Source organism: Pteropus vampyrus, unplaced genomic scaffold (genome assembly GCF_000151845.1).
Source record: "Pteropus vampyrus isolate Shadow unplaced genomic scaffold, Pvam_2.0 Scaffold76, whole genome shotgun sequence".
Taxonomy (NCBI): domain Eukaryota; kingdom Metazoa; phylum Chordata; class Mammalia; order Chiroptera; family Pteropodidae; genus Pteropus; species Pteropus vampyrus.
In genome coordinates this window covers 6847479-6860609 of record NW_011888857.1, presented here as the reverse complement: position 1 = coordinate 6860609, position 13131 = coordinate 6847479, and the positions used below count along the sequence as shown (strand labels likewise).

At 34.8% G+C, this 13131-nt stretch overlaps 1 pseudogene; it reads right to left on the bottom strand.

Annotated features, from left to right (window-relative positions):
• Nucleotides 1-8367: 8367 nt before the first annotated feature.
• LOC111741327 lies at nucleotides 8368-8483 on the bottom strand (annotated as a pseudogene).
• Nucleotides 8484-13131: the final 4648 nt, after the last annotated feature.

Below are 13131 nucleotides of genomic sequence, written 5' to 3'. Positions count from 1 at the left end.
GTTTTTGTTTGTTAGTTTGTTTTTTGCAGCCTGCTGAGGTACACTAAAGTCTGTTGAGAAGTAAGAAGCCTCAGCAGAATGATGTCAATTTCCTTGGTAAAAGAAACACAAAGAAAATGGGGCTTGAATATTTGACTTTCATTATTTTTATTTTTATCCATCAAAGAATAGAATGAAATTGTGGCAACATATCCTCTTTTTTAGTATTAGCAAGGTATGATGCAATATACATATGACATACTATTGAATTGTACACTTGAAACATATAATTTTATTAACCAATATCACCCCAGTAGATTTAATAATGAAAAATATTAGCAAGAAGCTCAAATCCTGGAAGATTCTTAAAAACCCTGTCTCATGATGAGCAGGTGTTGTGGGCAGAATTGAGAGGAAGTAAGGCAGCAGCAAAGTGATATGGGAGAAGAGTCAGGGGAGCAGTGAGGCTGTTAGAAGAATTGCTCAGGTGTTACATAGCAGGGATATAAAGTAGAAGAGTGTGTGTGTGGGGAGGGGGGCGCGCATTGGGTGAGGTGGTGTCAAAGGAAGTATGCCAGGATGGCAGGAATTCTTAGGTGGGATATGCCTGGATTTGAAGAGTTATATTTAATGTTATAACATTGTTTTATGTATGATAAACATTAAAAAAAAACCTTGCTCAGAGGAATTTCTTGAAAACTCATAAATTACAAAAGAATAAGAAGCACTGCTTCAGAGAATCTGTATATTTAAATAATTAAAAGTACCTAAATAAACCCTTTGATTCAGATCTGCCATAATTACATCTGCCTGCTCTTAATTCTCTAGGATAATAGGAAAATTTATAATGCATCATTTTAAATAACACAACATTGCTTAACAAAACTAATGACGTGTGCAGCGAGGTGAGATCGGGGTTTTTCCTGAGAGAAAATAAGAAGGGAAAAAAGTCATGAGACCTTAAAATCTTTATATGCTAAACTAACACCTTTTGCATCTTTCAGTTAGCAAAGTTAATGTTGATTATATTAATAGAATCAATTAAACTGATAAGAAAGGCATTTGTGTGAGACATGCTTAAAATATGTCATTTTTAAGAGCATGATTTTCAACAATGGATTATATCTGTGCATACTGAAATAATTTCTTGAAATTATTAACAAAGCCGAAAGCTCACTTCTTTTTCTTCTTCATTTTTAGGACCAGGGATACAGTAGTATAAGGGGTACATAGCATTAAGACTTTTGCTCTAGAATGAGACTGCGTGAGTTTGAATCCTATTTTCCCCAACTTACTTGCTCTATGATCTTAGTGACGTCGCTTTAGATTTCTAAGTCTCGGTTTCCTCATATGTAAAATTGCAATAATCTAAGAATGCCTTTAGTAGAGGATATAGCACAATAAAGCTCTCAATAAATATTAAATGCTTCATAATTGCATTTATCTTGTGTATGTCAAGGACATGGAGATTATATTGCACCTTATGTTTTGTCTGACCCTGTACAAGCTGTCTTTCTCTATAATGTGCAATCTACTTTGAATTAGCAAATCCAGGGTTTGAATTCAGGATTCCTTATTTACTTCTAGATTAGTTTAAGAAAGTCATTTAGGTTTTCTGAGTTTCAGATTTCTTAATTGTTAAATAAAAATAATAGTATTTGGGGAAGATTTTAGTAAAAATTAAATGATTCATGAATCACTTGTCACACAGTGACATTTATATCCCCTTCCTTTCTTTCCTAAATTTTGTTATTAAGATAGACCACCAATAATTTTTAGCAAGTCTCATATTAAAATAGACTTGGAAGTGAATTCAAACACACTCATCTGCCCAACTTTCCTTATTCAATTTTTGGGAAGGTTCTAAGGCAGAACGCCTTTGAATACCCCATTATACACACACACAAAAATTGTTCATTTCTTTTTCAATGCCTATTAAATTATATTATTTTTTATTAAAAGGACAGTCTGTAAAACACAAGCTGATGTTTATCATGCTTTCTGAATATAAGGCTATAGATGGGAAAGAGGAAGAAAGTCAACTTCCTTTACCAAGCTTATAATATTCAAATTTTTAAAGTTTGGCATAGAATTCCAAAATATTTAGTAAAATTTCAGTTTATGAAGGGATAATGAGTGTCAATGGTGTGAGGAACTTGCAAAGAGAAGGCCAGGAGTCATCAAGAAGTTTCTTCACTCATATATTTGGCTCATGGCTAAAATGACCAGAAGGCTAGGTTCACTTGGGTCAAGCACAGTGGCTGGACTGTGAGAGAAATTTTCCAAGAGCAAATAGCTCAAGAGAACAAAATAGAATGCATGGCTTTTTCTTTCCTAGACTCAGAAGACACACAGTGATACTTCTTATGCGTTGTTAGTTACATGTGAGTGACTAAGGCCAGTCTAGATTCAAGGCAAGGGTGCATAGACAAATTGCAGACTTATTTGAAAACCACCAAATAGAGTAAAACAACGACTTTATCTTCTTATTCTTCATAGGAATTAAAATAAGATACTTGACTCATTGCTTTGAAATATAGAACTTCAGAGCTGGATGCTAATTTAGAGGAGGTAATGGTGGTACATACTCAGAAGCAACTAGCATTATCCAGATCTTTGTGAATTTCCTTCTCTTTAGTTCAGGATTGAAGGTGTGGAGGTTGGTTCAAAAGGTTGAAACTAAACAGTAAAGTGAGCTCTCAGGAAGGCTGTCTAGAAGACCAGAGTGTTTGAGAACTCAAAAGGGATAGGAAAGATCTTAAATATTAGATGGAGGAATTTTTTTTAGATATAAACATTTTCTTTTGGGGATCAAAGTTGAGTTTTGCCAACAAATTTCTTTTTAAGACAAATGGCACCATTACAGCAAGGCCTTTCTGTGGCTCTCTCATATAGAAATTACCTGTGATCTTCATTAAAAACCAAACCTTCTAGATATTTCATAAATTCTTTAATGTGTTAAAATACAAGAGTCTTTACTTTTAAATTAAATATCCCTAGCTTGACCTTGAAAATAGGAACTTGTCCCTGCCATAACTTAGTTATAATTCTGGAAATGGATCAGAGAATCAGAGAATCAGAACTTCAAAGGACATTGGGAATCATCTATCCATTCCCTGTACCTGATACTATAGGATAATGAAAAATCAAAGAAGATAAATGACTCATCCAATATCATAGAGAGGATTAACAACCCAGCTTCAAATTTTAGAACTTTTTTTGTAAGTGCTTTTGAAATACCTCTTCTCTCTGTCTTTCTTAAGTCTTATTCTCCCCAGCTCTCAAACTTTTCTGTCATTAAAAAGAAATTGCTTTTGTCAGACTGGAAACATTCTTTCTCATCAAGTTGTAAAGAGCACAATTATAATGCCACATTCTGACACCACTTAAGACACTCATTACTATAACCTTGTCCCAAATTTTTACATAGAGGATGGCTGTCATTGTTTGACAGTTAATAGAAGGTTTCATGTTTTAGACAGATTTGGATAGAAAGCAGTTCTTCAACATTTGATTGCTGTTAAATTTGCAAATGATTTGGATAGGACCAGAGTTATTTCACATTTTATTCACAACATTGCATGGTTAAGCAGAGAGAAAAAGTACTTGCTGACAAGTATTTTATATAGGTACCTAAGTAAAATTTATTTTAGCATGACAGTAGGAGAAATTTGCTTATTTGTGTAATTCCTTTTACTTCTTGAACTTTGGCTTGGTTTTTAGTTTCACAACATATCTGTGATTATCACCAGGTTATATACATTATATTAAATTGAATTCAGTTAAACTAAAAATTTGCTTTCAGCAACAAGGATTAAATTATAAATGAAACATAACATTTATCATTTTTATTTATTAAGTGAATGATTGGTTGATTTATTGATTAATTCAATAAATAAGCACTGAGTTCTAGTTATGTGCTGAGAACTGTGATAGGAATTGGGGACAGTGAGTGCCATTAAGGACTTCAAAGTTGGTTCAAACACTATTCATGCTTTTCTGCAATGAGAATAGAAAAAAGAAAATGAAATTGACTCTCCAACAACACTGAAACACTTTTTGGAAGAAGGAGAATGTTTTAATCATGAGACTTCTCCTAAACTACTTGGCAGAGTTCTTGGAGGTTGCAAATATCAAAACTCATTTGTCGAATGGTTGAACTCACACCACCTAATGTCCACACATTTCTTAGTCGGCTTAAATTCCATAGTTCATCTTTCTAATGGCCTTTTTGCAACCATTTTTAAATCTCTTACCACTTGCTTTTCTTTTTGTCAAACTTTCCTTAGCAAACGTCCAATTCAAATTTATTAGTGAGCTATTGCCACAAGAATTCTCATAAATTATCCCAAAAGTGAAGACAATAATAATTTATTCTCATTGATACATTTGCAGATCTGCTAAAATTGTGTGTATATAGGCTAAGTGGATCTCAATTTGGCTCTAAATTATAGATTTTGCCAGGTCTAACCTATGCATGTCTAGTCCTCTATGTATGAACAGTTAACCAAGTTGTGCTCTTTCTGTTGGAAAAGCAGGCAAGCAAATGAGCAACGGCACTCATGAAAGCACAGTTTAAGTCTCTGATAATGTCATATTTGTTATCCAATTGGACAAAGTAAGTCAGATGGCCAAGCCCCAAATCTCAAAGGGCGGATAAATACATTCTACCTACCATGAGGGTACGCAAGAATATGGATTTATAATTCAGTGCTATGAGTATTAAAGGATGTTAGCAATTATTCAGTCTGCCATCCTAATTAAATGCAATTACTCTTCTATTCCATTGTTGTATTAGGAAGCTAAACAGGGCTAAAGAAAAATCTCCAAACTTACAGACTTGCAGTCTCACTTTACATTCGTGACCTTTAACCTCAAAGAGGCACCTAATAGCCCAGTGATTCCACATGATAGTCCAGAATATTTAACTGTCCTACACTCTTTAAAACAATTATTTCATTCATTTTCTTCTCTCTTCAAATGTGGTTATAGTTGGCCTTTCTCCACTAGAATGTAATCTGATGAAAGCAGAAATCTTTGAAGGTTTTGAATATTGATGTATACCAAGTTCTCTGAATAGTACCTAGTACATAGTGTATGCTATACATATCTTTGACTGATATAGATTATTCTGATTTTGCTTAAATAGTTAACTTAAATATCATATCTCCTGCTAGAATATAAGCTATACTAGGATAGGGAACATCTTTTTAACTAATGCAAACACAGAAACCAGCACATTTCCTTGCACGGCGTAATCACTCCATAAGTATTTGTTGAATGAAAAAACTGATTTCAGTATTGCAAGTGTTAGTCCAAGTGAGTAGTATCTGAGACAGTATCTGAGATTTATTTACTGTAGTTTATAGTGAACTAAATTAGAAATAAGACATGTTTATTATAAAGTGCTGTTTATTAGAGAACCAGTAGCTTATTTCAAAACTAGCAGGTCATATACCATAATTCAATAGTAGTTTCTATTGAATAACTTTATTTTCTATCAAGAACTATCACCAGAGCCAAATACAAAAGGCAGAAATGCAGTCTACATTTTATTTTTATTTTTTCTTTATTATGATGTTTCTCTATTTCAAAGAAATTGCTTTCAAAAAGCCTATTTTTAAATATGTTACCATATTAAATGACATAAGATTAAGTCCTGAGACACAATAGGTATTCAATTTAGAAATAACTGTTAATATAGGAAAATCTATCTAAGTACAACCTTTGCACATGTCTAGTGTCAACATAAGAAATGTCCAAACATGCAGAGAATTTTTATAAGTTTATTTGGGCCCAACTGACAATTGCTGGGAAGCAAAATCTCAGTGGATTGAGAAAATACTCAGGAGAATGGCAGTTTTGCAGCTTATTTTATACATTAGAATTGAAAGAGGAGATATAAGGAGGGTTACATGCAGTCCACTGGTGGTAGATTAAAGGGGTGGGAGAAAGCAAAGAGGAGAAATCTGTAGGATTGGATAAAAAGTAAAACAGAAGGACACATACTTCTTTTACATTGGTGGGTAGAGGAGAGTTAATAATAATTGAATAATAATTAATATTTACAGCACATAGGAATAGTATGGAGGTAGGGAGGGGTTCTGTGGTTTCCTGCTCTGGTGCAGTGGGTTGTGCCCTGAAGGAAAAAAGGATTACAAGGGTATGTTATCTTAGATGCAAAAAGACAACAGACAAGTTTACTTAAGGTAAAGAATGACTTTTGTCAAGAAAGCTCAGGGCCCAGGATGTGACTACTTGCTATGACCTGCTTTTAGTTAGGAATTTTTATGTTCAGACCATCCTATGTGGTTACTTTTGGTCTCCGAGTTTGTGGGGCTCACCATGCTGGCCTCCCCTGTGCCTATCAGGTTTAATATGTGGCCTATTTTTCATTCACACTAGAAATCATACAACAGCCACTCAGAAATAGTTAAGATATTGACCTGTGTGCAATGTCTCTTACAAACATTAAAGGGAAGGAAAACGATGTATCAAAAATAACTTCAATTTTATCTACACCCATTCTTAATTCAACCTTACCATTGCTGATTACGCATGTGAAACATTGCCCAAGAAATTGCCCAGCAGACACTGCTCATCATTATTCACTGGTTCCAAGTTCTTCCTTGCAAAAATTAAAGTATTATCAAAAATGTAACAAACATGACTTCTAGTTTCACATTCTCATAAAGTAAGCAGAACACTAACTTATGTTCTACAGTCTGTACTGCATAGGTTAATATCAAAGGTTCTTTGTTGTGCTAAGCATGGTTTTATCCTAATATTTACATAAACATTTTACCCTCTGAGGATGCAAATAGGTATGTGATAAATATCTGTCCTGAATTAACTTATATGAAGTTTATATGTGAAAATGAGAAGTTTTAAGTAGGGGTATAATAAACATAGGAAGGGTTTTTAGAGACAATGGACATGGAGCAGAGACCTGACTAAACTGTTAATTACTTGCATACATTCGATCAAGTTATTTGGCTTTCTGAACAGATTTTTTTTCTCTATAATAGATGCAATGATGCCTAATTCTCACGGCCGTGAGGTTGAAATAAAAAAATATGAACAGAGATCATAAGACAGGGTTTGGTACATATATAAAGATTTCTCCTTCTCACTAATTTATAATGTTTCAAAGACTGTGTACACATATGTGTACACCTATGTGGGTACACACACATACACATGTACATAATTTTATGTATGAGTTATGCTTTAGAGATTAGAGATTTATAGTTTAGGGGGTGGTTGTTTAATAATTTTCCGAAGCATTCTCAGGTCTCTTGAATCACAAAAGTTTGGAAATTTTGAGTTCAGAGAAATATATTACTTTAAAACATATAAAATTGCTGGGTTTGAGGTAAGTAAAATTTGACTATCAGCAGTGTAATATGGATAAAAGTTTTAGGTCTCACACTGTATTGCTTATGTTTGCCGAAGTCTGTAAAGTGAATTGGGAATAAGCACTGGTCTTAAAGGATGGACAAGATATAAATAGACAGGAACGGAAAAGCTCATGTAGGGAACACAGTCACGTCGTGGTGACAGCAAAACGTTTCGGATTTGAACAAGCCAATTCTAGCATGCCTGTTTTTCCCAGAGACAGAGGCAAAATTTTGTCTTCCCAGCTAAGCTGATATATTAAAATTCTAAAATGATCTGTTACTTAGCAGTAGCTGCTTTAATTACTTTTATTCATTCTAGATCAGTTGTAATCAGCTGAGTACTTGATAGGACAGTGTAAAGTCAGTGAGCTCTTGTTCTTTATGAATAATCTTTCTATTCCCAGGGAAGGCATTTTACATAGTGAGACTCATTACAGTCCAGCACCTCATTCCAATCAACTTGTCCATTGCAATTTCCAGGGTGTAAGGTATTCTCAAGCATCGAAGTAGGGCTAGTCATTGAATCTCTTGTTGCCAATTGAATCATACACAGAAAATTATTTGGTGCATAACATGAATTCCCTGATGTATAATGTGCAAATGACGAGAAGCCTTAGAGACCAGTCCTGACACTTACAGCTAATGAGGAAATCTGCCAGAAAAGGGAGAAATGCTGTGCTGAGAATCAACTGTGTTACAGTGGATATGACAAAAGATTTGGCCTTAAGAACTCCAGTGTCAAAACTGCTTCTGTCACTTGCCAGTTACAGACCTTGGACAATTTACTTTAATCCATCTAAATTTTACTTTCTTATCTATAAAATAGATCTGCTCTACATTGTGAATGTGTTCATTGTGAGCCACAAATATGATAGCATGCATAAAATGCTTTAAAAACAGTAAAGCGAGATCCAAAAACTTATTTTGTTACAAAAAGTCATGTGTCAGACACTTACAGATGGTCTATTTATTTATTTATTATTATTTATGCCTACAGCACCTGGTCTTCCTAGGTGGTCTCCCATCCAAGTACTAACCAGGCCCGACCCTGCTTAGCTTCTGAGATCAGACATCGGGCTTGTTCAGGGTGGCATGGCCATAGACCATGGATCATACCTCCACTGGGGTGTGAACCCAGAACCTTCTGCTTGTAAAACAGATGTGCTAACCGCTACACTATGGAACCATATCCCAGACGATTTAGATATGTGTGTATGTTACATGCCATTGAGTCAGCTCCAACTCTTGGCAACCCTATGAACGAGTCTTATTCACAATGTCCTTCCTGCCACAGCCCTGCTCAGCTCCTGTAGACTCGTGCATATGGCTTTTTTTTATGGAGTCAATCCATCTGATATTTGGCCTTTTTCTTTTCCTGCTGCCTTCTGTTTTTCCCAGCATTATTGTCTTCAAAGAACCCTACCTTCCATGATGTGCACAAAGTAGGACAGCTTCAGTTTTGTCATTTTTGCCTCCAGGAATGTTTCAGGCTTAATTTGCTCTAGGACTCACTTGTTCATCTTTCTGGCAGTTCGAGATATCTATAGAGCTCTCATCCAATACCATGTTTCAAATGAATACTTTTTTTCCTACCAGCCTTCTTTACTGCCCAACTTTTGTATCTGTACTAATGATTGGGTATAAAAGGGTGTGGATGATTTTGGCCTTGGTCTCTAATGACACAGTTTTGCTCTTGATCTTTCCTTGTTTTTCCATTGCTACCCTTCCAAGTCTCAACTCTCTTGATTTCTTGGCTGCAGTCTGCATTTCAATTGACAACTGAACCAAGGAAAACAAAATCTTTAACAATTTCATATTCTTTATTTTCTGTGTTAAAGTTGTGTATTTCTTCCATAGTCATGATTTTTGTCTTCTTGGTGTTTAAATCAGTCCCGCTTTGGTGCTTTCTTCTTTCACTTTCATAAGAATTTGTTTCAAATCATTGCTACTTTCTGCCAATAAGGTGGTATCATCTGCATAGCTTAAGTTATTAATAGTTGTTCTACCAATTTTCTCTCCTCCTTCCTCTAAGTCTAGCCCAGTTTTTCATATGCTTTGTTCTGCATACAGATTAAACAAATACGGAGTTAAAATGTACCCTTGTCTGACACCTTTGCCTATAGGAAATCATTCTTTCTCTCAGTATTCAGTGGCTTCCTGTCCATAATTCTAGCTATGATCAGGATAACCATAGGGCTGAGCCATGCTTATTTCTTTTGGAGCAACTCATAGCTTTTCATGATCGATGTAGTTGATCTGTACTGTAGTCTATAAAATATAGACTAATCTTCTGAAATTCTTTGGAGTGCTCTAGTATCTGGTGAATGCGTGCAATTAGACTTCAGGTGCCTCTTCTTTTTCTGAATTCAGTTTGAACATCTGGCATTTTTTGTTTCATGTAAGGTAGAAGCCTTTGTTGCATCACTGTGAGCAGCATGTTACTTGCATGGGAAATTATAACCAAGGTCTTATAGTTATTGCATTCCTTGGCATCTCCTTTCTTGAAGACTGGGATGTATATTGAATGTTTCCAGTCTGTTTTAGGTATAGGCACATAAAAAACAGTGGAATTTTTTAAGTCAAAAGAAAGAGAATAAACAACTTCATGTAATGCAAAAGTTGAACAAAAAAAAGGAAACAATCAGAGTTCTCCATGTGGCTTCACTGTGAGAAAGATTTACACGGTTACAGTAATGAAAACACTAACTAATGATTTGACCAAAACATTGTAAAACTGTTATGCTGAACATTCTTGCATCCCAGGGATAAATCCCACTTAGTAATGGCATATGATTCTTTAATTGTGTTGGTGATTTTGTTTTGCTAGTATATCGTTAGGGTCTTTTGCATCTGTATTTATCAGGGATATTGGTCTGTAGTTTTCTTGTGTCTTTGTTTGGCTTCAGCATTAAAATAATACTGACCTCATAAAATGAATTTAAAAATGTTCCTTTCTCTTCAACTTTTTGGAAGAGTTTGAGAAGGATTGACATTAATTCTTCTTTATATATTTAGCAGAATTCCCAGTAAAGCCATATAGTCCTGAACTTTTCTTTGTTGAGAGATTTTACTTGATGTCAGTGCATTAGGCAAAAGAACCTGTCTTCCAGACTTGAAGTATTGGCTTCAAATAGGGGAAGACCCTCACTAATAGGCCTAGGCAGAGATTCTGGAGGCCTCTGAAATCTTCACCCTAGTCCAACCCACTTTCTTTGTTCCTAGTTGCCCCCACATGTCTACAGTATGCTTGGTCCCATCAGTGCCCCAGGACAAGAGAGACCGAAGCCAGTTCCTCAAGGCAGTCACTGGAAAAGTGGATAGTTGGATGTTCTATCCAACTCTTCCTCTCCTTAGGGCGAAGCTGGGAGCTAGGGATTTTTTACCTTTACTCTCTGAGTTGATTCAAGGGGGATTGGCTGTGTTGACTATTTGCACACTAAATCAAACCACCATGTTTTTTTTTTTTTTCCACTGGCCCCCAGGTAGTTAGAGTATGCTGAATGCTGGAAAATCTGAAGCATTAGATGTGTGGGCCAACTCTTTGCTCCCCAGGGGCAAGCCGGAAGCTGGGTTCTCCTCTCTACTCGCCCTGCACTAAGTCTGGAGTAGGGACTAAACTGACTGCTAGCCCAAATACTGTCTGTTTTCTCATTTTTCTTAAATAGCTACATGATGCTGGGTCGTCTCAGTGTTAATAGACTGGCAAGATAGAAATGAGGACTCTAGAAGTCCACAGAAAAGTTGGGGCACTGGATGTGTGGTCTAACTCTTTCCATCCTCCAGATCGTATTGCTCTCTGATGAGGGAAGGGATTCTGGTGAGAAGGTGTCTCAAATTTTCATATCAGCTTGGTTGTGTCTATTTTTGTGCTCATCTGGGGTGCATGAGCCTGTCAACTAGTTTCTGGATATCTCACAAAATGATTTGTCTGTGAATTATTGTTGAATCAGTGCTTTTGTGAGGGAAAGGAAATTCCAGGCTTCCTATTTTGCCATATTGCTTATGTTACTCCTCATCATGCTGTTTACCATATGAATATACGTTGATTAATAACAATTCTAGTATATATTCTTTACTGAAAACTACAAGAAAATCATTTCTAGGAAATAATGAAGTACAGTTTTATCGCATAAAAATATAAATTCACAGTGAAAAGGCTTAGGTTTTAGGTTTTAATTTCATATGCTCATTTACTGATTACCTGAACTTCAGAAACTGTCATTTTGAAAATAAATAATAAATAAACATATTTGCAGTGTCCACTATAATTTAATTTTTAAACATTATCTTTCTTTGTTGATTTAAAAACTCCAGAGAAGACATTTTAATTTATTCCGTTGCATCATGTCTAACTTACGTTTATTATTTCCTCAAGCAGAAAAATACATCCTACAGCAATTTTGAGCTTATATATTTTGCTCTCTGCTTTCTTAGTACATCTCTTCAGCAGTCCTCTAAATCATGCTTCCTCATGTTTACACACAATAAAGTATAGAAAATAGAGTTCTAGAATAACAGCACTCGAAGGCATATTAGAAATTTGTTTCAACTGTCATCTAATGCATCAAGAATCCATATTGAAAGTGTATTACATTATTTCTTTTGAGACTTTTTAATCCCTTGACTGAACAATATTTAAGTGGTACCTTTTGGAATGAAGGCAAAATTTAGCATTCTTAATATGTGAATGTAATACATTCATTTAATAGTTTTTATTGGTATTATAAATAGGATTTTTTAAAATTCAATTCATTCACTGATTATTGATGACCTATGAAAGAGCTCTTGATTTACACACACACATACATACAGACATATATAATTTTCACAATGAAATTATGAAATATATGTGTTTCACTATTTAGCCACTTACTATTTTATTATTTCTAATAGTGTTCATAGTTTAAAATTTTTCTCTTTTATGACTAGGTATGTAATAATTTTATCTGCAAATACTGAAAATTTGGGTCCTTTTTAATATTTAAACTTAATATTTCTATGAATTCATCCCACATAAATTAGACATGAAAATAATTGTAGACAAATACACACACACGCACACACACACACACACACACACACACATATGCATTGTACAAAAGAGTGAAAACTGGAAGCAGCTCAAATAATGTCCATCAATAAAAATGAGTTATAGTAATTGAAACAAATGCCATAATTCTATATGCCAAGACTTGAGATGTGCTAGAAGTAGTACTTATCTCAAAAGTTTTATTGCAGAATGTAGTCATCACATGTTTAATTTTTTCTTGCCAAATTTTTTTTCAACTGGCCCTTTAGAAGTTTAGAGGATCCCGTAAACATCCATTGCTAGTTGAGAGCTCATATGTATCAAAAATCCAATATAAAGACACTGCTTAAATGGGAAAAAATCTATGATTACAGAATATTTCAATATTCTAACAAAGTTTGAAAATATCAGTTTACACATCCCCCAGTTGAGAACTGAATTGGTATCTCTGTCATATATTCAACTTCCTGGTTGTAGGAAATAAATATCTTCCTCATCTCTAAGTGTATGCCCCAAATCTGCATGCAGACACTAAAACCTTTGAATTCTTTAGATCTACATCTTGTATCTCAGATTGGTACTTAATTGAGATGAAAAATAAAAGATTACTTTCTCCACCTTTTAGGAGATTTTTTCCCCCTTGCTATTTTTATAATACTCAGAGCATTAAGTACTTTAAACCTGATACACTAAGAGATAAGCTGACCTTTCAGAAGGCAATTC